Source organism: Cervus elaphus, chromosome 11 (genome assembly GCF_910594005.1).
Source record: "Cervus elaphus chromosome 11, mCerEla1.1, whole genome shotgun sequence".
Classification (NCBI taxonomy): domain Eukaryota; kingdom Metazoa; phylum Chordata; class Mammalia; order Artiodactyla; family Cervidae; genus Cervus; species Cervus elaphus.
In genome coordinates, this window is record NC_057825.1 from 84,498,776 (window position 1) to 84,521,172 (window position 22,397).

Consider the following 22,397-nt stretch of genomic DNA (forward strand, 5'->3'; position numbering starts at 1 on the left):
GAAGTCCATGCATTACAGCTAGGGGGTAGCCCCCACTCACTCCAACCAGCGAAAGCCCCCTCGCAGCAACAAAGACCCAGTGCAACCAAAAATAATTTAAAAATAAAAATATTTTAAAAAGAGACTTAATAAAGTTAATAACTTGTACTACTTCAATAAAGGGCACTGTTAAGGGAGACTGATTTTTTTCCTTGGTTATTAGTATTAATTTACTGCAACTGCATGGTAGGAACTGACTGACAGTTTGAGGTCACAGCCTCATCATGCTAAGGTGTCCGCAGTTTCACCAGCATTGCTTTTGTACCACAGTGCAAATGTTGACACACAGAATAAAAGCAAATAATATGTTAGTATTACTGTGAAAATAACTCTGACCTCATGCACTACTTGAAAAGGCCTCTTGTGGTGCCCCCAGGGGTCTGTAGGCCGCACTTCGAGAACTGTTGGTCTAAAAAGCATGCCTCATTGGGACACTTAGGCCAAGACAGCACAGGAGCCAGGTTTAAGAACTAACAAAAGGACATCGCGTACCTCTTCTCCTAAAAGCTACTACTGAATCATAAAAACACGTTTCTCTAATGTGACTTTTATAATTTGGAACAAAATGATGTCAGTATAAAGCAGAAGGTGGGCTGTTCGTTTGTGATTTTAATGCTACATTAATGTTATAAAAAGATCAGGAGCAAGTTCTCTCACAATAAAAGGAAAAGGCTTAACATAATGAATATGTTAAGAAAATCTTATAATCTCATTTAAATTTCTTCCTCTAGTGCAAAAAATGGCTGCTCCAGTGGCTGAACTTTTCACTACATTCAACTGTCTGGGGAGGTTGTGAATGAAAAAGCTAGAGATATTCTCCCCTGTGTTTGAAAATCATGATGAAGAAACTACCCCTGGATCTTTAATTCTGATGAAACCAGTCTCCATTCAGAGTAAGTATCTGCGAGGATACCCCCTGGAGGAAGCAGCATGAACTCAGGAGTGTGTGAGGCTGCAGAGATGGGCTGCCAGAGCCCAGATGCAAATGTAAAGGGTGGCTTAATTGAGTCTGGATCTTTATTTGGATTTTATTGTTTATATTTATCCTCTGTGTATGCAGTTCCATAGGTTTTGCATAACCTGCCATCCCTATTGTCCCCAATAGCTCTCTGTAGTTTAATGAATGATTTTACAAAAAAAAATAAATAAATTTAAGAGTGTACATGGGGTGCCCAATCAGAAACACTTAAAACACCTGTACGTCCAACAGCCACCCTCAGTCTTATTCTGGACTTGGCGTTTCTGCTTCACGGACTACTTTCCAACATTCTTGATGATGCCTGAAATTCCTTCTTCCCGCAGTTGATATAACAGATTCCAAGTGCAAAGGCTAGTGAGAAAGGAGCTGTGATCCTCAGGGTAGGGGAGGGGAAAAGGATGTGAAAGAGGAGGAATCTTGGAAGATGTATGGAGCCTCCTCCAGCCCCAGATCTGGGAAGCAGCAGTTGTTGTTTAGTCACTAAGTCGTGTCCAACTCTGTTGTGACCCCATGGACTGTGGCCTGCCTCGGGGGTTATATCCACTCTATGCTCAGGAACCAGCCATGGCAACCCTGGCCTAACTGGACCTAGATTCCACTTCTCTACTCTTCAAAATATCTTTCCATCTGCTTGCTGGAGTCTGAAATTCCACTAACATGGAAAAAAATGTTTCAGGTATGACCGCACATATTGGACAAAGTACTGCGTGTTCATCTGAAATGTCCAAGACTCAGAGCCTTACCTTTCCCCCCTCGTGAGAGTTTAGGGTGCCGTAGTTTACTCCAAATCCAGATACAACTGCACCCCATATGTGGTATTCCACTTGCCAGAAACACGCTATAGCAGCTATTAAAAAGCAAGACACAAATTCATAGTACACCCTCAGAAGCTCACAGTAATGGAATTCTGTTGGCAGAAGAGAGGCTGCCGGGAATATATATCAGATTAATTCTCCAGCTGTTCACATATCCCTGTGGCTACAGTAAGATGCAAATAGCTAATACTGGCATCTCTTTCCATGCCAGCCTAGAAACTCTGTTGTAACGTAAAATTGCTGTTCTTAACTCCCCCAGCTCCTGGCTGGCTGTTATCAGGCATTCTGTTCTGCTTGAGGAGGAATCTAACACGGCGAGCTTTCATTCTCTCTCCTTCCAGCCTACGGCGTTCTGTTCCAAATGCTGGTGCTTCCCTCTCCCTCTTCTGCATGCTGCAATCGGCGCAAAGCAGGAAGGGCAAAATTATGGTTATCAACAGAAACGACTCACGCTATAAACATTTGTTTTACAGGCATTTTCACAGAATAAAACTATGTTAGGCATATGTAGCTATGTACCAGAGTGGACAAAGTCTGAATCTTAAAACAATGGAAATATTAAAATATGCACACAATTTTTTCTGAAAGATTCTTAAACCAATGCAAACTTCTATAAATATGTAACAAGCAAACATGACCATTGATTCGTATTATGTTCAAGTACGGAAGTCTTCGAAAAACAATGCTGGTTCAATTGACTAAATCAATTTATAGTAAAACATTTGTGAATGAAAAGTAAAGGTTCCATTGCTGTAACTTTTGTCAGACACCACAGCAATACAACTATCAGATGAGGAACTATAGCCCTGTAAAGTCATTCATTCATTCATCCTTCCTTTCAAACATTCATTCCTCAAACAGTTACTGGTATTCTATTAAAAATCAAGAACTGAACAAGGAAGGTACTAAGAATTTAAAACACTAGGAAAGAGGAGTTTACAGTACAGTTTCCCACCACTCTAAGCAAAATCATACCAAGTATGTGAATAAAATGTTCCTAGGAATCCTGAGACAGAGAAAAAGATTAAGGAAAGGATAATTTCCTTTTTGATAATAGAAAGCTGGTGGAGACAGAGAAGAACTTAAGAGAAGATAAGCAGTATCTCTGGAAACAAGGAATTCATGAAACAAGACGAGGAAAAGAGCTCGAGGCTGCAGAACACAACCCTATCTCACAATCCTGCCTGAAGCTCGGCCTGTCTACCCTCAATTTAAAGTGGAAAAGCAGACAGCCCAGAGGTCTGTCCTCATGGAGAGGGAATCACAACCTTAGTTCTGTCATTAGACTGACTCTGAGCAAGGCAGTTAGTCCTCTTGGTTCCAATTCATTTCATCAGTAATATGGAAGTGTAATGGATAATCCATGAGGTCCCTTTAGACTTCATCCTTGTGTTTCCTCAATTCTGGCACCTTTGTTGAAATTGTACAATTCAATTTACTGGACACAGTGTCAGAGAACCACGGGCTTATGGTGGTCATAATTTAAATTTAAAATAATTTCCCATTTATCAGACCAGTTTAAGGTTTGGAAACCAATCACTATGCCTCATAAGGCAAGCCAAGGATGCTTTTAATATAACAAATATCACTTTGCAGGACCTTTCCAGCACATCTAGTCCTAGAGGATTTACTGGCTAAGGTCTCAACAGATTAAAACAGAATTGGCCTTGAATTGATAACTACTAAAGCACTGTGTTACTACACAGTTGCCTCAACTTCGTATACATTTGGAAATTTCTATGATAAAAATGTTATTTAATGGGAAGAGACTATAGGAAAATTCATCAAATACTTAAAATGAAGAGCAATAGAAATGGCACATGTTGATATTGATGGGACACAGTTATGGCAGTGTTTAAAGGGAAATTTCACAGGAAATAAGGTAAAAAAAAATGAACTAAGCATTCAATTGAAATTAGAAAAAGAGCAATGAAGCAAATCAAAAGAGACAAAGATAATATATGGAGAAAATGCAATAGAGATAAAAGCAACAGGGGTGATTAACATAATAAAAACTGATTCTTCAGAAAGATTATTACGATATCTCATAAATGGTTTATGACTAACAGTCCCATCTATGCATGTTACCTCATCCAGGTAGGTACTTGGACATATAGTAATACCTTTTTTAATTGGTTTCTCTTCGGTGGTTTTACCAGGAAGTTACTCAAAGCCAGACATTAAATGGTTACATTTTTGAAATTTTTTTAAATAATCAAAACAAGATACTTCATTACTCAAGGAAACTCTTCCCTAGCTACAACTAGTCTGACTGAACCCAATGGTGTAGAACTCAACCCCTGACATTTCTTCTACTTTGAGACTGAATCTCAGTATTTTTAAAGGAACTCTTTAGGCCTTCTCCACTAGCCCATGGTTGTGCGGTGTTAGACCTTCTGGTCAGGCACATGCCATTATTAAGCCACACAGGCTTCTCTGAGCATGAATGTCCACTAAAACATGTAACTTCCTTGTTTAACCAGCTTTAAAGAATATTGGTACTGTTAATTAATGCACTGTTACTTACAAATGAATATATCTTAGTTGAGGGAAAAATTATCCTGGGGAAGTATTTAATTCTTTCACATTTCCTCTCTTCATCTCAATTCTCTAAAAGTCATCCTTTAAAGCCAGATGATTAGCTATCCCTTGGGCACCTGGGTCACAGTGTTTTATTCTCCTACAGAAGCGCTTTGGTGTAAATAACACCTAGTAAGGGTGTTTATAAGAACTGCCCTATCAAACTTCTTAAGGATGTGGAGTCCAGAAACAGCAATTTCCAAATAAAGTCCAACATCTGGCCGTTCAAGTCTCTGGCACGGAACACAAAGCCTTGTTTAGATTTAATCGCAGGCCACCTCTTCACCCTCATTGCTCCCACTCTTCCCCACTCACTGCAGCAATACTTTAGAATGCCGTGCTCCCAAAGGACCCATACTGTTAGTGACCCCCTGGCTTATGCAAAGCCATTCTCTCTGGCTAAGAAAGCTGTTTCTCTTTACCTGCTTTGAAAGCTCCTATTTAATCTTTAATACTTTCTCCAGGTTTCATCTGCGCTATATGGACTAAATCAAGAATTACCTCCTCTGTAGGAGTTCTATTACAGATCCATTAGAATTATTTCATCTATGGCAGTATAATGAAACTGCTCATCTCATCTCCACCAGAAAAAGTAGGTTCTTTTTGTCGTTGGGCTATTACGGGGCTTGCAAATAGTAGCTTAGCAAAATAAATATTTGCAGAAGGAATAAACAGAACAGGAGGACCTGAATTTCAACAAAGTGCCAAACGTTTTTGGAAAGTAAGTTTGGTGGTAGGAAAGAGAGACAATGATTCAAAAATAACTGAGAAACACCTTTTTATCCCAGTTTTTCTGCTGAAACATTAATACTGAAAACATTTCCTGTGAAACATTAAGACTGACTCAAGTTTTCTTTCAGCCTCAACATTTTATTACTCAATACTTCCAAATATCAATAAATATTTGTGACGCGTTGAAAGGTAAACGGTGAACGGTTGAACGGTGAACGAATGTAATATTCCTCAATCAACATCGGATAAATAATAACTTAAATAATAATAAACTCTTGTTATCCCCCTTCCTACCACTTTTGTCTATCATGACCATATTAGATAATATGACACAAGTTAACGTTTCTTGTCAGAAAGGTACTTGTGGGTATGAATGATACACAGTACCACTTTACAAATATTAATGTATGCTCCAACCTAAAATCTGTTAGTCAAATGATCAAGAATCAAACAGAAGACTAGATATGGGAATGCCATTTTTACTCGACTGTACTCACCCAAAAGTATAAAGCACAACAGGGAAAAGAAGAAATGTGACCAGAATTTCAAACAAGAACAACAAAATGAGCATGAAAATAAGCACTCTGAGGGCTACAAATGTTTCATTATACTAGCTGAACACCTGTCACAGATAATGAAACACATCTCGCGACACGTCCCACCCCTTCAGTCAAATCTGGTAACAGCTAACATTTCCTGAGCCCAGGGCCTTACAAGGTGCTTTCCACAGACCTCCACACAAGCAGACAACAGGAGGAACTGAAGAAAACGGAAGGGAGGTGGGCAAGGGCTGGCAAAATGTCAAGCCCAAGAGTCCAGAAAACCCGAGCACCAGGGAAAAGAAAGGGAAGTGGAAGTCCTCAGTCGTGTCCGACTCTTTGCGACCCCGTGGACTATACAGTCCATGGAATTCTCCAGGCCAGAATACTGGAGTGCGTAGCCTTTCCCTTCTCCAGGGGATCGGCCCAACCCAGGGATCAAACCCAGGCCTCCCGCACTGCAGGCAGATTCTTTACCTGCTGAGCCACAAGGGAAGCCCCAAAGAAATGGAGGAACACTGTTACTCTTTCATCTCACACTGGAGCAGCCCATCTCAAGTGAACATGACGGTCCGTGGCCGATGGTCATTCCCGAGGGGCCAGCAGAGCCTCCAACACCTTCTCAGCCAAGACGATGGTGTTGCTGGTGCCTTTGGAAACATCTGGAAACCTGACAGCATGAACGTGATCTCAACTATTCTATCATCCAGGAAACAAGGGTTTCCTTGTGAAAGTAACAATGCCTCCACATAAAGCAATACTCCTGAGGCGAAAGTAATGATTTCTCAGAGGTGTAATGATCTGTAAGTAGCATTAAGGAATCCTTTCAGGATAATGAATTAGTGAAACCAGTTAGCAACTGTTTTGAAAGAAATGTCTTTATAAATCAACTTGGGCACTGCTGTGAACTTCAACCTAGTAATTTTTCAAAGTAAACCAAGTAGAAAATGATAAGTCAAAGAGTGATCACCTTTGATTTCAACAATTATATTTCTAACTGATCCTTACCACTAACTCCCAATACTATTCTACAAAGAAATATCATCCCTGAATATCACGCACCCAAACCTTAAATTTTTCTGTGAGGCAAGTTTCTACGTGTGATCTTATTCATCCCTACAAACTCCCTGGATCTCCAACTACCTGGTCCTGGCAACAAAACACAATTTGCTGGCAATATTCAATGAACACTTTTTTCTTTTCTTTTTTGTTTTAATGTGCCTTGTTTCATTGTAAGTGAATGTTTGATGTGTATGTCCAGATCTCTTTTCTCTTAAAAAATATTAAAATCCACATTGCTACTGTATGCCTATATGGGAAGAAGTATTCGAAATTAGTAATGAGAATCAGAGAAGTCTCTGTTGGTCCAGCGGTTAGGGCTGGGCACTTTCACTGCAGGGGCCTGGGTTCAATCCCTGATTGGGGAACTAAGATCCCATAAGATGTAGGGTGTGGTTAAAAAAAAAAAAAAAAACACGAGAATCAGAGTGACAACTGTGGACTATTAAGAAATCTCACACCACACAGGGCCTCTTTGATATACTAATTCTTAAGGTCATCAAGTCTTTGAAATTTACCCTGGAACTCTCCTCCTAGAAGAAAACGCAGATAAGGGGGCGATGAAAAACAGGACTCTTGGACTTCCCTAGCTGTCCAGTGGTGAAGACTCTGCACTTTCAATGCAGAGAGCATGGGTTAGACTGGGCAACTAAGATCCCACAGGCTGTGCAGTGTATGTGGGGGTGGGGAAGGGCGGGTTAGGACTCTTGCCTTAGGGTATGTAAAAAAATGAACATTAATCACTTGGAAGGTCTATGTTTTATACAGCAATGATTTTATCCCTAAGATTCACGTGAAATAGACCATACGAGCAAATATAGCAAGACCAGTTAAAAAAAAAAAAACTAAGCAATTTTAAGAACATGTTTGAAAAATATATTTGCACATTTCCCTCAACACTGGAGTTTCCTCTGTGTAGTGATCGAACCTCTACACCTCATGGATGCCAAGTTCTGAGACCTGGGGGTCTTGGCAATGACATCAACACTACCCCACCATCTTCAATGGCTCCCATTTGATTCCAGAATCAAGCCTAACCCCTCACACTGATAAATGGGGCCTGGGCCAGGGCCAAACTAACCTCCCAGTAACCTACCCCCTATTGAGTGGCCAGCACCTCTCACCTCCAGCACTGAAGCCTCAGGGCCTGGGGACCTGTGTCCCCTCCACCCAGAACGTCCCCTGCCCCTTCCGTGCCCATTCACTCTTCCACCCCTTCAGGATTCCAATCAAACTCAACTACTTGCCAAGAAGTTCCATGACCACTCCATTCAAACTGCAAACCTCTGCACAGCTGTTCCCCTTCTTGGCTTTATTTTCCTGCACAGACTGATATCCCTCTGGCACAGTACATGTCCTACGCACTGTTTATAATATTGTTCATTTTGTCCCTCTCTACCAGAAAGCTCAAGATTGATAGAAATTTTTGTCTCTTTTGGTCACAGCTCTGTTGTCCGTACCTAGAACAGGTCTTATCACAGTAGGTCCTCCATAAATACCTACTAAATCAATTCTGACTATTCTGTTTCCATCCCCTCTGCGAGGCACAGCTTTCTTACACTAGCTGGAAATCTGCTACCATCCTCCTCTGTGTGGCTTAAACATCTTCTCCTTGAAGTTAACTTGATTTTCTCCCTCTCACTTCACTTACCCAAAGACACTGCAGCTGTGTGTTTGCAGCTGGATTCTGAGCTGCTGGGGGAGTGGGGGACTGTGTCTCTCTTATTTCTATAGCCACTTTATGCTGAGTAGGATCCCAATCCTTACTTGATAAATGGTGAAAGTAAATGGGAGACTGGACTAGTGGACTACTCTATTAACAATATCCCATGTGGGGAGAGGGGGCGGTAGGGTGGGGAGTAGCAGCTTTAAAGATGTTCTGTGGGTATGTAAGATTCAGGTTTACTTATATTTTTCGATCCTTATGCACTTATATTTCATATCTTTCTGGAATGTTTTAACTGCAAAAGAATAAGCTTTATAATAATTTATGACTACCAGAGGCTTAGGAAGCAAGTACCATTTTGGTCTTTTAAAATATTGCAAAGAAACTAACTTTCTTTCAGAGTCAAAAAAAAGTTGATAAATTTCTTTCTGCATTTCAAATTTAAACACATGCATGCATAAACATACACATATAGAGAATAACTAATTTGCTACCAAAATGAAACATAAATAAAACCCACATGAATCACCCAGTCCTTTTTCCACATGCTACAACAGCATGTATTCCCACATGCAGTTAAGTAGGTGGATTTTGCAAGATCTCGATTCTGTAATGTTATTCTATTCAAAGTTAGTCTTTATAGAGTAAAAGAAGCATCAAAAAAATGTTCAAATGATAAAACTCATAATTTCTTGGAATAGATGGAAATATATCTACCTTAACTCCTACCTGAAAGGTTAAAATTTATTGTCTATTTTATTAGGTTCAAGATACCTTTCAAGAACCAATGGTTATTAGGATAGAAAGGAAACTTTAAATGTTGACCATTCCCAAAGGATGCTCTGCTCAAATCCATATCCTATTTAATAAGGATCACCAATTTTCAAAGGATTAGAATATACAGAGATACATAGCTTTGAACTTACATACAAGCACTTAACATGTTCTTTAATAATTCTGTTGCTTTAAACTTTCAAGTTTAGAGGACTGCTGCATTCTCAGAGAAGTCCTAAGATGCACACCTAGAGTAGTGAGGCGCTGGCCTGCTTACCCGCTGCACTGCCTGCAGCATCCCATGGGTCTCACCTGGCGGCTGGTATCAGTCAGGTGGAGGAAAGGTGCCACATACCCTGGGCTTTGCAGGACCAGTGAGTCTGAAAACCAAGACACCTCCACTTAGCCTCAGGGCCACGACTCCCAGGACTCTGGACAATGTCACCTGAGAAAGCCCACACGAGCACCCTCATTTCAGCAGAAGGTGTGGGACCACAGAACACTAATTATCATTCAAGACAACCCTGGGCGTGGGAAGAACGAACTGACTCAGCCTGGAGAGATTCCAGCTGCAAAGGAAACCCAACCCCTTCAGGTATGGCGGCAGTCAGGAGGGTTCTCTTCTTAAACGGGTGTTGCAGAGACACTTGGCCACCTCTCAATTCTATTCTTTTCCCGTGAGCATGGAATTTAATTGCAAACACTGCCCCCCGCCCATGAAAAACTGGCCTGCCATCCTGGCAGAGCTCATGAGCAGTCTGGCAACTGTGCAATGCTCCTGCTTTCACAAGGGCCCACACGGGGCATCTCAAGCCCTTGCTGCGCATCCCGCATGGCGCTTTAATAGGGAGGGAGTGGAGGATGTGAGGTGCGCTTATCCCAGGGCCAGTCAAGGAGCTGGTGCAGACACCATCACTGCAGCTGGGCCTCGTGGTTCTGAAAATCTCTTCGAAGGTGGTAACGGACCAGAGTGTGTGCAAAGGAGGGGGGCGGGGGAGAGGGAAGGCGCGCATCCATCACTACTGACATGAACCAGAAAGGGATGACTAAGTGCCAATCAATCTCACACCTGGACGGACAGCAACCCCCTCCCCAGGTTACCAACTCTGTCTTGCAAAAAGAGAGCATGTGAAAAAGCTCCAGGGTCTCCAAATGAGGCGGTGGCTTCTTCAGAGGGGTCTTTCCCACCTTCTGACATATTTGGTTTCTAAAGTGAGACTGTGTCTGGTCTGAACGGAGACTGGACGTCCCTTCCTTCCGTCTGCCACCCTCACGTCCACCAGCTCCTAGGAGTCTCCTCTGCATGCTGATCTGCCCCTCCCTTCTCCCTCAGACCCCTTCCTCCTGGCCCCACATGCTCCGGCAGCGCAGCCCTGATCCAGCACTCAGGAAGCCCGCCGGTTCAGTTCCACACAGCGCCCCGCCACCTGCTCTCCCGCGCTGGGGAGCCGGCTGGGTCTACGTGGGGAGGCAGTGCTGGCCAGCACTTCCTTTCCCTCCGTCCCACCCCAAGGCCACGGGGCAGGCTACCCCTCCCCTGAGTCTTTCCTGTTTCCCAGGCCAGGTCCATCCAGGACACTCACTGCCAGGGGTCAGAGTGCCACATTCCAGTGGCTTCACACCCCCACAGGGAGGGCTGGGATTCCTGCATGGGGGGTAGGGGTGGGGCAGGGCGGCGGGCGGGGAGAGAACTGTTCCGCAGAGGCTGACTCGGCCGCTGTGCCCGTTACCCTGAGGCCAAGGTCGGGGGTGGGAAGGGCAACAGGAGTACCACAGCTCCCTCCAGAGTGGGCAAGAAAGAGCCCCTCAACCTCGCAGGGCTTGGAAGAGGCAGGAGTAGCAGAAACGGTAAAACGCAGTCAGAGAACATAAAAAGCTGGGCCTCAGTTCCTTAATCTGTAAAATGAGGGGGCTGGCCTAGAGACGCTTTTCCAAGGGCCCTTCCAAGCCTGTGATTCTGATCCCTGCTACAGCAACGGTTCTCGGCCTCAGACATTTCAAGGTCTGATGTACTTCCAGCTACAAATAGAATGCCATCCTCATTCAGAGGGCAACCAAACCTCTTTAACCTCCCAAAGCAAAACTCTCCTCTGGCAATACTGGATTCCTCGGCCTCCAACTCCGCATCTCCCAGAATCACTCCATGTCCTTCTTGTGATCTCTGGGCCCCTTGGGTTTCAACTCAAGCCCTCAAGCCCTGCCTTAAAGGCTTCCCCACTTCTGCAGGGCCGAGGGAGAAACCAGGCTCCTGGATGTGCATCCACCGAGGTCACCCTCTGCATCCCAGGCCACAGCGTGCTGGGACCCGACGCCACCCGCGCCAGGGGCACCGGGAAGCCTGGGGCCCGGTGCTGCTGCGGGCCTCGGACACAGAAGCTCCACCGCACAGTCAGGGCCAGGAGGAGCGAGGTGCCGCGGGCCAGCGCGGTCGCTGTGTGAATGGAGGAAACCAGCCGGCTCCAGCCTGGGCCTGGGGACACCTAACCCTCCCGGGGATGGTCAGGGTGACTTCCTCTCCTGGAGGATGGGGCGTGCAGGGCTGGCATGCAGCCTCCTCAGGTCAGGAGCCAGCCTGCTCATCAGCGACCCGACAGATGGGAACAGAATTCGAAAGGGAAGGTAAGTAAGATGTGGGGCTGAGGAGAGTGGGGAGGAGAAATCAGTGGAGAAGGTTCCACTGAGGGCTTCCATTCACGTCATAGACAAAGTCATAAACAGCTTTTGTTAGCCGGGTTCGGCCTCTAAAATATGCTCTGTGGAAAACACACTCCCACGTGGTCAAAATCTACCAACTACTTCAACCAACTGTCTACCTTTCCCCGTTTTTTGTTTTTTTTTTCCTTTTAAACCAAGCAGTTTTTAATAAATCCCTATGAGTAAAGTCTGACAGCAAAGACTAACTCTGTGGATAAGATGATAAAAACAAACCTGTGAAAAGGTATCCTGATGCAGACGCATCTCACTCTAAGCAATTGCTTTTAGTTAAAAAAAAGAAAAAGAAAAAACAGATTGCCTGATCAATGTCTTCTGGTCAAGCCAGGAGTCAACACAGAACACTCCCTTTATTTACTAAGACCCAAGCACTAGAGAGAGAGTACGCATTCTGTGTGGGAAATCATCTGGAACTAACCAGAACCTGGACTTTCCCCCCCACGAAGGTACTACCTTTCATAGGAAAATAGTTCAGAGTTCTGCTCAGCACTAGCCACACGTCACGGCGCTCCCCGTGCTGCCGGCCACACAGGAACACAGGGGAAGCTGCCACAGAAGCAGTCAGGAGGCCCACAGCGCATCCTTTCATGAAGACCAGGTTTTAAACGGGCCGCGTCAATATGGGTGACAGAGAGAAAGAGGGAAGGCAATCACACACTCCTGTTCTTTTTATAAAAACCATGAATCCAGATGATTCACCTGTGAAATAATCCTGCCATACAAGAACCATACTACACGCATCTACATTGGAATAAATTTATTTTTTTGAAGTTGGGTACCAAGGGAGAATTCAACAGTTAAAAAAATTTTTTTTTGGAACACAATGAGACATTAAAAAAAAAAAAAAAAATGGGGAGAGGGACCATGATTAAAAAATGACGACAGACAACAGAAATGGCATTTTTAAAAGGCAGGGCAAGCTTTTTGGTTTGAATGAGTATGTGAGTATGTTTGTTTAAAGCTCTTCCAATTTCTTCATAAAGAAAAAGGGCTGTTGCAATCCTGTTGCATAAATCGTTTTTTGAATCCATAAATAGTTTTAGAATGAAATAAGCACTCATAAACCACTGACAATGGACTTCAGGATTATGTTCTTGTCACCTTTATGGGTATGATTGGTATTTTGAAATCATCTTTTCCAAACTGTAATCTCTAGGTCCTGGGTCAAAAGCTCTTGTCCTTGTGATCACTGTCCCTACAAAGAGAACACAAGGATATATACTCTTCAGTTCTCACCATAGCAAATATCATCAGCATAAACTTTTAAAACCAACTTTCTTAACTTAAAAAACCATGACTCACCTCTTTCTATTAGAGCTGTGATCTTCATCCTGAGTAAGGCCCAGACGCCTCATCAAAGATGAGTGACCGTGCCCTTCTTCCCACCAGTTCATCGAGGTTTTATGTGGAGACCATTCATTCCTCTCATGGTAGATGAGCAGTAACTCTGAGAAAAGCCCTCAATTCAATACCCCAACAGCAAGACAGAAACACTCATATCAGGTAGCAACTGCCTAAGGGTAAAATCATAAACAAAGCCTCCTAAAAGGAACCTTCCAGGCACTGGTGTGATGTAACGGAGAGAAGAATGTCCCATGATTTACTTATTAACTGAAAACATTCTCTACTGAGCAACTGCCACTTTCAAGGCCCCACGCTAGGCGCTGGGTGGGCTACAAAGAAGCAAGAACCTATTCAATGAAAGGGCACCGTGCTACCCATCTCCACCTCAAAAGCAAACATACGTTAGAATGTAGAGGTGAACCCATAAAGAGGGAACACAGCCTTGTTTCAATATAGCTAACAAATATGCTGGAGTCTGAAACCTTCCAATAACAATGCTCACTGGAAACAAATCACCTGATTAAGCTGTTTTGCCCTTTCAAAATTACCTTGGGAGCCTGTGAACAGGAATCAAACTTCTGCCATACTGAGTATGTTAGGTCTGATGAACAAATCACAGGCACATGGTTACTGATAATGAATCTGGAACATTCTGCTACCCTATTCCCAACCATAGGATAAATGTCTCCATGCCTACAATGTTTTGTTGCAACCAAATATTACTACTTTCAAGGCAAGAGATGAGGAAATAATTTTTCCATCTTCTGAATGTTACAACTATTCAACAAAATCTTTAATGAGCACCTATTATGTATAAACCACGGTGTTCAGAGAAAATGACATTTAACATGCACTTACTATGTATAAGCCACTCTTCAAGTGCTTTACACAAATGAGTCAACTTAAGTCATTCCCCCTAACACCCTGCGGATTCCTCAGAACAATCCTATTTTACAGATGGAAACTGCACACAGAGGTCAAGTGGCTTGGCCAGGATAATGCACCAGGCAAGTCGCTGGGCGGGACAATGAACTGACTTCAGAGCCAGGAGGACACCCTCTAGTATACAATACTGCCTCTCATTAATAAAACATGGTTTCTCCTTAAGGAGCTTATTATCTACATTTCTCCTGAGAAGTCATTTCCTCTGGGCAGTGTTGAAGACCGCAGCCCTAAAGCAGCCTGGCAATGCCTGTGAGCCCTTCAGGCGGGTAAAATGCCCCAAGTCCAGGGTGATTCACGGTCTGGTGAGCAAGCAACAGAGCCGAGGAGGCAGGGCCGGCGCCGGGAGCCGGGCCAGCGCCACCACCGCAGGCAGGCGAGCGCCCCAGGATGAGGAGGGCTGTGGTCGGGCGGGCTGGGCAGTGTCCCCGAGCTCGCGGCAGCAGAGAGCACCTGTGCGCCGGACGGGGCTGGCCCAGGGCAGGCCCGGGACGGGAGTGAGGCTTCCTGAACCCACATGGGTGGAAGCGGCGGAAAAGGATTCAGAGCCTGCACAGGAGGAAGCGGTGATCACAAGGAGACCAAAGATCCGGGGGGTGCAGGGTGCCCCTGTACACGGTAACATACACCCAGATACACACAGAGCCAGAAAGCCTCGCATACACACCCCGCCCCACTCCTGCCCCAATGCGATGTATGCGGCGCTTGGAATTCATTATTTAAAAAAATTAAAAAGTCTCATGACAGGTCAGGAAGTTACTTCACTGCAACTGCAGAAAGAAAGGGAACGCAGTGGCCATGACTGGTACACCGGGGGAAGACTTTTGAGACACCCATACCAATGGGATCCAGACACTGAGCTTCACTGCTTGGAAGCACCAACTCTGAGAGGTGAAAGCGTGAAGCCGCTAAAAACAGACCCATCCATAAACAAATCCATCCAGCACTTACCCTGGCGAGAACCTCCGAGTCTACAACCTCCCTCAAACTCTATTTATGACTGCTCCCACAGTCTCACATCTCAACAGCCAGAAATAAACTCAGGGCTCTCAAACCCAAACCTTTCCTCGTCCTCCCCCTCACCCAAGCTGGCCAAGCTCCAGGGCCCCGTGAGCAGGGAAGCGCAGCCCAGGGACCCTGCGCCTGCCCGCAGCCGCTGCTGGAACATTCCTCTGAACACACAGAGGCCCACTCTCTACCATGGGACCAGGAACACACTCGTCAATTTCATTATCCATTGATTTAAACATTTGCAATCACATTATTAGGAAGGTTCTGAAAAGAAAATATAAGCAGTTTGGGTTCATAATAAAGACCAACTGATTAATGATTAACTGTTCAGCACTGGAGGCAATCTATTGATTCCCACTTTCAAAATAAAGTTTTATAAATTGATTACAACAGGAGCTGCTGGCACCTTCCCCCGTCTCACACTTTTTTCCAAAGAGCGGTCACCTTCCCACACCTCTTTATATTCATCCTGGAGACACAATTTCAATACACATATGTTGGTGGTGGTAGCAGATGTCAAATTATTTGCTTATTATTGTTGAATGTAAGTATCTATTAAACTTTGAGCTTTAATTTGAAAAAACCTTAACAACACACTTGTTGGCTTTAATGTTACTGTCTCATGAAAGAACTAAAATTCCACAAATATTCACGGTTAAACTATTACCTGTGATGCGATTTCACCCTCAAATTACTTTTTCAATACAAGGTGTACTCTTATTTTAAATCAGTATGCCAATACAAAAAGTATTTATTAAATTCGACTTGTGTACATGCACTGCTTTGCTGTATGCTATGGCTTAAAGAAGACTGAACAGGTACTTTCTCCAACCGACAAGAAGTCAGGTGAGCTAAGTCCAGTGCTCTCTGGACTGAAGTATGTTGACTGGTAGACATCATGAAGAGTCACAAACTTTCAAAGACTTATGATTCAGAAACTGTAATATTAAAGAGGTAATACAATTTAGGTCTTCCTTTTGATAATCTAAGAAGCACTTGGAATTCATATAAAATCTATCTGAAGCCTGGTGATTTGATTCTGCACAGTCTGCACAACTGAGAACCTGTGTTTTAATTTAAAAAATTACAGAAATGAATCTGAAACATTAATATCTGTCCCTTTTGAATGTAAAACTGGCATCTGAATTGTAAAAACCATTTTTAATATTGTATCATCAATAATAATACAAGGGAAAAAAGTCTGTTTCCCTGATAAAATTTCAACAAACTTAATTGCAAAAATGATCCAAGTTTTTTGAAGTGTTATGTGTGTGCCTTGCTGGTTAACTCCTAGTCTTCTGGTGGAAGAAGGCAACTATTTCAAATCCTTAGAATCATTGGTAACATCGGTAACAAGAACATATGTCACATGCATGCAAAGCACAAAGGCTGTAAATTAATTTTGGAGTAAATATCTAGTCCCTATTTAGGGCATAGTTAATTATATCCATTTTTCATACTAAGTAAACATTTGTAATCCAATAATGCACTACCAAAAAGCAACAGAATTAAAATGTCTCTACCCAGTGGGCTGGTTATTTGCACAAACCCTCCAAGTCCTTACAGAGCTTCAGTGTCCTCAGAGTCAGTACAGTTCTGGTGGCAGCAAAGATCTAAGACAGAACAATGAAGGGCCACAGAACTCACACCACAAGTCCCAGACACAAGAGGTCAGATCATTAGTAAGGGGACAGGGGACAATCATGGGCATCTGCTTGGAGAGCCCAGGCACTCAGGAAAACAAATTGAGACTACACAGAATTTTCCTGTAAGTTCATCTTGAATGCCGATTTTTTTTCCCTTCTTGCCTCTTACACTGTCCTGGGGAGAGGCAGTGAAGTAGAAAGCTGCAGTCGGTACATCTGGATTAATCTGCTGACATAACAATAGAGACTATGTAGCAACACAGGAAGATGCATTTGGTGTAACTTTAAGTGGAGAGAAGATATGAGATGTGATTTATATGTGTGTGTGTGTGTGTGTGTGTGTGTATAGAGAGAGAGAGAGAGAGAGAGAGAGACCAGACAGTTTTAAGTGGAAAGAAGCAAGATGTAAGGTGTAGGATACAAAAATATATGCATATAAAGGAAGACTATACAAGATATATATATAAAAACACACAACTGATTGTCCTTGGAATATGAGCATTTTGGGTCACTGTTTCTCTTCTGTTTTCCAAACTGTCTAGTAAAGTTATGTCACCTTTATAATAGTTTTCTTAAAAAGAAGGGAGAGCACCTAGTATTTGGCCTCAAGGAGAATACTTAGTTATGGGAAATAAGATGTTCAAGAAATACCAACTACAGAGAGGAAATTTAGGTAACACTTTTGATCATTAAAGGGATTTGGGTCTCTTTTTACAAGGCAAGGCCTTTTCCCACATGTAACTAAGCTCCAAGAATTTCTGAGTATGACAATTTCTAGGGAATTTCCGTATCAGTCCTTTTGATGGTCTAACCTTTTCGACACAGGGCAAGGGTAGGACATTAGCCACCACAGATCTGATGAGGACCTTATTAACTGCAGAAGACAGGGCACAGAAGCGAGACGCCCACAGCTCTATGTAAGTTGCTTAGGAGTCAATCTACATGTGTTTATCTGTATAGATTAATAATGGTCACACACAGAATTTTTTTCTGTTACAATTAACAGAACCTAACACTTCAATTAGAAGAAAACGCTATCATGACAGAGAAATGGACATAAGAGACAGACTACCAGGACAAGAACACCGACCCCAGGAGGAATCTTTTTACACGTCTGTGCATTGCATGTGTGGATGTGTATGCACATGTCATTTGCAATGTGTGCACAGCCGTCCACCGCAATGACAGTTTTCTACTGGAACAAAAGACAGGTCTGAGCTTCCATTAACCCTAAATTACAGGCACATGTGTAGCCTGCCCACTGCCCGCTGCCAGTCTACTGGTTCCCCTGCAAGGCTTCCCTAGGTCACTGACGAGTCAGTCTCTACTCCTCAGAGAGCCCTACCTGCCTGCTTTCTCTGGCACGAGCATGAAACTTTCCCCCCAAGTGCTGTCACTGCGTGTGGCTCTAGGCAGGACAGCCAGTAAGAGTCCGGTTCAAGAAACCGATTTTTCACAGCTCTGTGAGGTCCCTTTTCCGGACTCAGAGCAACACGGCTAGCTATCCAGCTGGAAACGGTACTTGTGGGTCACACTTCACACCCTCTCCTGCTGGTCCGTGGCTTCCAGGAAGCCTACTTGTCAGTTACAAGGACTGTTTACCTTGGCTTCTGACCTGAGGGGCACTTCCCTCCTTCAAGTGTGTTTCCCAGTCCTCTGCCTCCATTCATTTATTTTATTAAAGTCTCGGGATAAAATGTGCTGTTCCGGCAGCAAGAACAGCTCTGGACCTTCACCCATCACCTCAAATAAACCGAGGAAGCCCAGGTGTGAGGGGCACACGTCTCTGAGTTGAACAGCCTCCACCATTTAAGTCAAATACTCCCCCTGCTGATAAAGAGGAAGACAAGACCACACTTGATGAGAACACGCTTGCCCCCAGGGTCTGAGAGCCGACTTTAAACTTTCAACAGTGAGGAAGCCACATGAAAGTTAGAGTATTTTTAAAGAGTTAGAGGAACATCAAATGGACTCTCAAAAATTATCTCACTTAGAACCTTCACCTTTCATTGCCAGCTAAGCATTATATTTATAACTTCACTTAGCAATCAGTTCCAGCTTGCCCTCCTCCCACCATTGTATAACAACCAGTTTGAAGAATAAAAGGCTCTAAAGTGAGTTACTGGAAGGCCACCAACTCACGACACCCACACTATGAACAATTACCGTCAGGTTGCGAGATGAGTCTCTTTAAGGCTGGAAAGTTGAAGGGACACGCTACAGCGGTGACATCAAAATTAAACTTGCCCTTAAACTTAGCCTAAGACAAAGGAGCTTTCTGGGCACATTCTCTAGAGTGATAAAAGGGTTTGTGTGCCCGAGCTTATACCCAGGATAGTTCTATGTTGTCTAGGAACCTGTATACTTGATCTTGACCAAATCTCTTTCCTCTCCCAGTTGAAAAGCTTAGCGCCAAATGTATGACCCAAAGATGGTAATTTGCTGTTGTGTCCTTAAGTGTCTCAAGTTGCACTGTCTGAATCTGCAAACCGCTTTCAGATCTTCAGACAAACAAACCAACAAACAAGCAAGCAATGGGTTCAGGGCTAACGGTGAAAAGGAAAAACAACTCCACACTGGTCAATAACAAGTTGGGACTCTAGCCATGAGTCATCAAGAATTCCTCCATCTCTGAAGTCATAGGGCTTGGAGTAAATCCAAATGGGATTTTGCTTTTTAAATTCCTTATACTGCATTCCTATGAACTTCCTGTGAAAACCATTGTGTGGCGTTTTTATTATTCACAGTCATACACTTCCACCCTCCTGTTCCTTCCTCAAAGAAGCCGTACAGTTAAATTCCTGAGGACACGTGCAGATCACCTGGGGGCAGTACACAGGCTGTGTCATTTGCTGGCACAGCACTCAGACTATTCAGTGCACATATGTTAAACTCCCTCCTCATGCGCAACATTCTGTCTTAGACCCAATCTTGGATTCGCTGAGACTCCAGAAGTTTTATCATCATCGATTATTCATATGGTCACCTGGAACTAATTCATACTTGTTTATCAGTTGTTTACAAGCATCAGTTGTTACAAGCATCACCAAAGCATCTCCACTGCTACACACACAACATCCCTGGGTGATAAAGACCTTATGAACAGCCACCCACAAGGATTATTCTTACCAATGGATGAAGGCTTGGTGAATGAAAGATGACACCTGTATGACAAACTGGCAAGAAGAAAAGTCCCCACAAATAAAAATTGCCTTTAAATATTTACCAAATAAATACAGCTGAAACTGACCCATTGCAGCAAACTTTTAAAAAATTAATTCTAAGAATGATTTGGGGGAGACTTCTCTAGTGGTCCAGTGGCTGAGACTCCCACTGCAGGGGTGGGGGCGAGTGGGGGAGGCGGGTTCGATCCCTGCTCTGAGAACTAGATCCTGTATGTGGCAACTAAGAGTCTGCATGCTTCAACTAAAGATTCCACACGCTGCAACTAAGACCCAGCATAGCCAGATTAACTAATTAATTTAAAAATAAACATTTAGAAAAAGAATGATTTGGGGAAAAAGGGGTAGGAGAGGACATGAGACAGAATCAAGTTGTCTTCTGCCAATAACATAAGACTTCTCCCTAGGATTCTCTTTACAGGTAAGTGTCATCTATTTTAGTTTCCACAATACAGACAGACCAAACTGTTCAGATGGAAAAGTTTTTGTAGGATATCTTGCATGACCTTGAATCGAGATTTAGTCAACAAATGCTCGTTGAGTTCTTCCTCTCAACGTGTGCCAAGCTCTAGAATAACACACTATCCTGGCACTCAAGGGGATCACAATGAGGCCAAAAGACTGAAATGTGAACTCTAACACAGTGTGAAAAGTGCTATAACAAGGGAAGGAGAAAGTGCTATCTATGGGCAGGGGGAGGACCCGGAGGATGGCATTATTTTTTTCCAGTAGGGCAGGAAGGCTTCACAAAGGAAGCAGCATAAAACTGTGGAGGCTGAGGATGAGAATATATTTTGAAGGCTATGTGAAGATAACTCTGGGGAATCTGAAAGTCAGCACCACATTGATTTTCCAGGGGCTACTCTGCCTCCACACCTTTGAGGGCAACAGATATTAGGAAGTATCTGTCAAACACACCTCCTAATTTTCGAAGTTCTCAAAGGGTGTTTGTCCAAGATAATCTTGAAATAAATCATAGGTACTGAATGAATTTAGGAGTCTGACTTTCCTTTACCTGTGGGCTTTTAGTAATAACATGCAAATTCCTAAGGCTCTAAGTTAAATGCTTATTACACTAAGATTATTTTAAAAAGTAAAGTTGGGATCATTATGCATAGGACAAGAAAAAAATAAAGCTCCCAGTTCCTTCCTTCCTGGTCGTGATTCTTCCTGTGTCTCTCTCTGCAACCCTTGACACCATCTACTTTTCCATTTTCTCAAGAAATAGTACTTCTGATGCAAAAGCACAGGCTCACATATTCACACACAGTTTAGAAAATATAATACACAGACTATCTTCAGTGCCAAATGCAGCTGTAATTATATATTTCTTTTGGACATGTTTTATGTTAATAAAGCATGTAAATACTTTATCTCCCTCAAGTTTTCCAGAACTCTATTGGCAGAGAGTCTTTTTCCTTTCTCTTTCCAAAGCATCAAATACAATTTCCTTAAGAGATAGTCAATAAACAATGCTTGCTAAGGGCTCACCTTTTCCCAGCACAGTCTTTGGAAATGATTTATCTCTTTCCAACAAAACGCGCCTCTGGCTTCTTGTACCTCTCCCTTTCTGCGCAACCCCCCACCGCCCCCAGAGGTGTTCCAATTCTCCCCCTAAATTTCTACTTTTCCTATCACATGTAAAATTCCCACGTAAGGCCAGAAGTTATGTTTAGTGATGTTATGTTTATCTACTATAAATCAGCCCACACTGCCTTAAGGATAGTAAAACTTTGGTCCCAATCACCAAGAAATGAAGTCAGTCATTTTCCTGAGCTCCACTTGTCCAGATAGCTATCCCAATTAACCAGGCAGTTTAAAGGCCAAGCACTTTAATTAAAATTGTTTTTTTAATGTCATAAAACTATGCACCATCTTTATTTATTAAGAAGTCATTTTCAGTTTGCTGATGTACAGAGTAGACAGTCCACTTAACTTGCTTCAAGCATGGACGCTGTTCTCAGCATGTCCATAATACAATGCAAAGTATTCTTCATGTTGTGCCACAGCACCCAAACACACACACACACATGCACACACTCTATACGCAAAGTCATAACGAAGGAGTTATCACAACTTCCTGTCTCTCAAAGTCACATCTGTAACTGGACCAGGGGCCAGTTGCTGATGCTACAGATACATTTTGTCATCCGGACACCTTCTGAAGCCAGCAAGGCTACCGCAATTTCATAAAGATTCTTATGTTTTCTAGCACTTTCTAATCCACGGTATCATATTCCACAGTGTCAAACGAGTCCTATGTACTGGCAAACACTGCTTTCCCTCCAAACATTTCTACAGACTCTTCTGCCAGTCTGCTAGCCCGGACACCATTATTGGAAGGGTCCTCACCAAGGATGCGACCCTTGGCACCAAC

At 43.2% G+C, this 22,397-nt stretch overlaps 1 protein-coding gene and 1 long non-coding RNA gene across 2 annotated transcripts in view; both read right to left on the bottom strand.

Moving 5' to 3' along the window:
• CRIM1 (cysteine rich transmembrane BMP regulator 1) overlaps positions 1-22,397 on the bottom strand; it is a 204,277-nt gene that overhangs the window by 168,726 nt on the left and 13,154 nt on the right. The window lies entirely within an intron of this gene.
• LOC122703785 lies at positions 59-20,145 on the bottom strand. Its single transcript, XR_006343606.1, has 3 exons — positions 15,133-20,145; positions 13,198-13,342; positions 59-13,090 (listed from the first exon to the last, which is right to left on the bottom strand). It is a non-coding gene; the product is annotated as an uncharacterized LOC122703785 (long non-coding RNA).